This window comes from Prosopis cineraria, unplaced genomic scaffold (genome assembly GCF_029017545.1).
Source record: "Prosopis cineraria cultivar Desert tree isolate PC_DT_omini unplaced genomic scaffold, ASM2901754v1 PC6, whole genome shotgun sequence".
NCBI lineage: Eukaryota > Viridiplantae > Streptophyta > Magnoliopsida > Fabales > Fabaceae > Prosopis > Prosopis cineraria.
Window position 1 is genome coordinate 41,564,356 of NW_026555337.1, and position 4,756 is coordinate 41,569,111.

The following is a 4,756-nucleotide window of genomic DNA, read 5'->3' on the forward strand; positions in this document are numbered from 1 at the left end:
TTTTTTAATCCTTATCTATATTTAAATGTTATTCATTTATGTAAATCGTATTTAGATTTAAATTTTATTTAGTCTTTCATTATCTAGTTATTTAGACTTTATTTATATTTGTCTTTATAAATATGATTAATAATTTAAAAATTAACATATGATCAATAAAGAATAGTTTTTTAAACTCTTTAAATGTTTTTTTTAAATGGCTATTTAAAAAATATAGAAAAAGGTAAATTTATGTCTCTTATTTCATTCAGCTCCTAACAAACGTGTGGCTCAGTTAATATACACGGTACGTGCCGGTTGTGCTCAAAGCTGGTTCGAGCCGTCCATTTTTTTATACGTCTGGTTCCCCTTTTGCTCTCTTCAGTTCAGACCCATCTCGTACATGTTGCCTCTCTATTCGACTGTTCTCCAAATCATTCTCACCTCTCTCTCCCCAGATCTGCGCTTTCTTCATTTATCTTCTTCTCCATGGCTCATTGAACTAGCTGAAAATATTGCAGCAACCACTATTGTCGGATCTGATTTCTTTCTTCGTGGGCACGAATATCACTTCCACAATTTCCATGGTGGGATTTCTTCTTGTTTTTTTTTTTCTTGCAGTTTTTCTTTCTTTCCTTTCCTTCTCCGTCTCTTTCTTCTCTTTTCTTCTTCATCTTCTATTCCTTCTTCGTCTGATGCTTTGCTTGCACAATTTAAAGCTATAAAGGAATAGAAGGTGCACGAAAGTGTGTGGGGCAGGAGCTTGTACAACGCTTTGATGACCAAGGACTTGAGTTTATATGCGCTTATCATCGCAATCCATTAGATACATTTTGTTGCGGAACCTCGACCAGGAGTCAAACAACGTCGTGGAGAGTGAAGATGAACCTCAAGATGTCGGCACTTGAGTTGCAGAAGCAGAGGACTTACAGGAAGATGAAGACGCAGATGTGAAGCCATAGTCGGAGAGAAAAGCAGAAGCAGTGGGTTGAAACCTACTTGAGTCGCCAACAGGAAGTCTCATGTAACAATAAGAAGGTGACTCACTGAACAATAACCCTAGGGGCTGATGCTTTATATAAATGCATTTGCCGATTCAAGAAAGTAAGTATCGTCAAATCAATTTATATTCCGTTCGTATCACTTTTTGGCTTGGAAAATTTCTGGATAGCAAAATGGTAATCTGAATTAATTTTTTGACTGTATTCTACATGCTTTGTAGAAAAGAAGAGCAGCAACAGAACTGACACAAGCCATGTGTTTCACAATTGTAGAAGTTTCCAGAAATTTTCTTCCACCTTTCATGCTAAAATTGTCGGCTCCAAAATAAAATTATGCTTTGCTTGGCTTCTTTGATTTCTGTTTTCTTTCTCCTTTGTCTGTTTCTTTCGATTTTTCATCATTTCTTTTCATTGTTTCTTCTTGAAAGTTGTCTTTGTTTCCATTTTAGCTACAGGGTAAGGAAGAAAAGGAGCTGGAACATGAATTCAAATTTTGAAGAGTTAAAGATTCCTTTTTGAATGTTCAGTGTTCCTTTCCACTGCCTTTGGATTTTATATTCGAGTAGAATATGAAACAAGTTTTGTTTCTGTACGTATATAGTGTGGAGAGATAATGTTCTTCTCAGATTCTTTCTGTCTATGATTATTGATCAGGCATTTCATTTTGGCTTGCTATATACAGATGCAACATTGTTAGAAATGCTTTTTAGCTTGCTATATACAGATACAACATTAATATGGTTGGAAGAGATTTTCTGCATGAAAACTCTACCATATGCTATACAATTTGTAGGGTCCTATATATCTTTTTCTTTTTTGTCAAAGGAATACTTCAGTCAAACCAAATTGCAGAATAATAAGCATCCACAAAACATGCAAAACAGAAAGGTAAGCAAACGTCGAAACAACAAAGAGAACTGGTAAGTGGTAATTATAATATACTATAATTTGTAAATTGTAATTTGTTTTTTTTGGTTGAAAGGTAATTTGCTTCTCTCATCATTTATCAAATAGAAAATTAATTTATTTACCCTAATGAACCAAAACTATTGTGTTATCTTTCTAAACTTCAAACAGAGTACCAAATTTGGAAAAGGAAGCCTACACCTTAATAAAGTTTGACTAGTCGTGAATGAGAGATGCAGCAGCGGACAACCATTAAAGGTTTTACCAGTTGCTTACCTTTATTATGCTGCATCTTGTACACTGCTGTGTTGCCAGTTGTTAGCTTCAGTCCCTATGCAGACCAAGTTTTTGGATGAAGTCAACATTGTTTTTTCTGATAAGTCTGAGTTGAAGCTGAAAGCGGACACATCATATAGAGATAATATACCACAATGACCATAAACCTTTTATAGAAAGGAAAGTTACGTTGCAGTACCAATGAACATTAAGCTCATAAAAGGCTTCGAATTAAATTCACTTTTCAATGTGGTATATAATGATGTAATTTGCTGATAGTGCCTGCTGTCCATTAAATTCTCTATGCAGCCTAACTTCTTGGATGAAGTGATCTTTATTTTAGTTTAACAATGATGGATTGAAGCTGGAGGAAGGCACAGTTGATACAGACTATACATCACAAGGATCATCAACTTTAGTACAAACTCATGTTACAATATCAGAGAAGATTTATACCCAGTCTACATCATTGCCACTGATACATTTTGTTTATTATTTAAATTTCTTTCAAAGATATTTTGATTTTAAATCCTTTCAAACCTATTGACTATTTATATGCACTGAATTTTACTAATACTTACTAACCATGACCCTTATTGGTGTCGAAGCTGCAAGAGTGTTGGAGTTGCTGGAACTTGGGTAGCTACCCTGGTGCTAACTTTATTTTTTTTTTTTAAACCTTCCCTGAACTTTACAAAACTTTACTCATATTTCTTTTTTAATTTAAGAATAGCATTAACTTCTCTTAAGGATTGACAGTTTGTCTACACCTTAACAAAGTTTGACTTGTCGATTTTACTCCAAAAAAAAAAAAAGGGTTCACCTGTCCAAAAAAGAGATGCTGCAACTGGCAACCATGAAAAGCTTTATAAGTAGCGTACTTTTTATTATGCTACATCTTGTATATACATTGCTGTGTTGCCAGCTGGCAGCTTTAGTCCCTATGCAGACCAAGTTTTTGCATAAAGTCAACATTGTTTTTTTAAAATAATTTTGAGTTTTTTTTTTTGTCAAAATAATTTTGAGTTGAAGCTGAAAGATAACACATCATATAGAGATAATATAAAGATAAAGACGAGAGAAACGGAATGCTGAAAGAGGACACATCATCAGGAGTACATCAAGACTTTGGGATAAAGAGGTAAAGACGAGAGCAAAAGGGAAAAGCAACAAAATTCTGAAAGGAGGGTAAAACCATTTCCCTCCCGTCAAAAATACTCCCTCCATTCTGCAATATTAGATGCTTTTAGAAGAGAATTTTGGTCCACAATATAAATCACCAAGAGATGATGACTCTACATTTTACATTTAAGTTCCCAAAATACCCTTAGTGCTATAACGTTTCTAACCCACCTGTCTTTCTCGATTCAAGTCTGGCTTATCTTTCTCTCTCTTCAAATTGTGCTTTGTTGTTTACCATCTTCAATCTCTACCATTGATCACGTTTGGCATTCTTCTTATTAGCTCTCACCTCATTAGTGATCGCCTCTCGTTTCTCACTTTCCTCTTCCATCGTGGTTCACCTCAGACTCGCTGTTAAAGGTGTGGTTTGAAATCTCAGTGGATCTTCGCCATTCAAGCTCAACAAAAAAGGGCTTTGAAGATATGTCAGGGATGAGCTAATGGGCTGTATAGTCGACATTTCTCTTGATGAGGAAGAAGATATACCCCTAGTCAACTTCTCTGGGGAGGTGATGTCCCTGAATCAAAAGATTTTGTGGGCATCTCTTCCCAAGGATTCTTCGCTTGGGTCTTCCAATTTTGTCGAGGTTGAGGTGGTGCAATAAAAGCAAGTCTAGTCCTTTGATTTGAATGAAGAGGCAACGAAGGATGGTGAAGAAGTGAGTAGCGATAATGGCAACAACAATGGCACATCTGACTAAGGAAGAGAAAGAAAAAAGAGGAAGATTGTCCACCCATTCAACCTAAACAAATTTCCAGTTCCAGAGGAAGATTGTGTGCATCTAACCAAGGAAGAGAAAGCCCATAAGTAATTTGCATACGACACTTTGCATTATATGTTTTGATTAGTGTTGAATTTATGAGCCTTCTATAGTTCTGTGTAATTTTAATTATTCTAGACTTTAAGCTTATTTTGGTCAATGATGGATGTTAAGCTTATTTGATACATGATAGTTTAGTTTATTTTGGTTATGCTAAAGTTACATGTCGATGATCTTCTTTTCTGGTTAGTCTGATGGATGAATGTATTGACATTTTAGCCACTTCTACATCTCTATTGTGTTAGAATGATGGATGATGATATTTAAACTAATGACAAATGTTTTGAATTAGCGAGCTTTCTATTTTGTTTTTTGAATTAGCAAGCTTTTTGTTTTAGTGAGCTTTTGCATCTCTGTTATGGTAGGGATTGCATGTAGCTAGGAAATTATAAACGGATATGCAGTGTCAATATGCAATGTTGAATATTTAGCCCTTTCATAATTGTGAAGTTAATTTGAAACCTTAAAGATTTTTTTCTTCTTTAATTTGATATGCAGTGTCAATATGTATTGTCAATATAGAACTTGTTGACAAATTATAAACTACCCACTTTATACACAAATTGCTTCATTTACTATGAAATATTAATG

General features: G+C 34.6%; 1 long non-coding RNA gene across 2 annotated transcripts; it reads left to right on the forward strand.

The window, feature by feature from the left end:
• Nucleotides 1-322: 322 nt before the first annotated feature.
• LOC129312415 (uncharacterized) lies at nucleotides 323-4,471 on the forward strand. 2 transcript variants are annotated; one of them, XR_008593555.1, is made up of 4 exons: nucleotides 323-566; nucleotides 699-1,083; nucleotides 1,202-1,900; nucleotides 2,058-4,471. It is a non-coding gene; the product is annotated as an uncharacterized LOC129312415 (long non-coding RNA). The 2 variants fall into 2 exon arrangements; XR_008593554.1 differs by having other exon boundaries at nucleotides 1,202-4,471.
• Nucleotides 4,472-4,756: the final 285 nt, after the last annotated feature.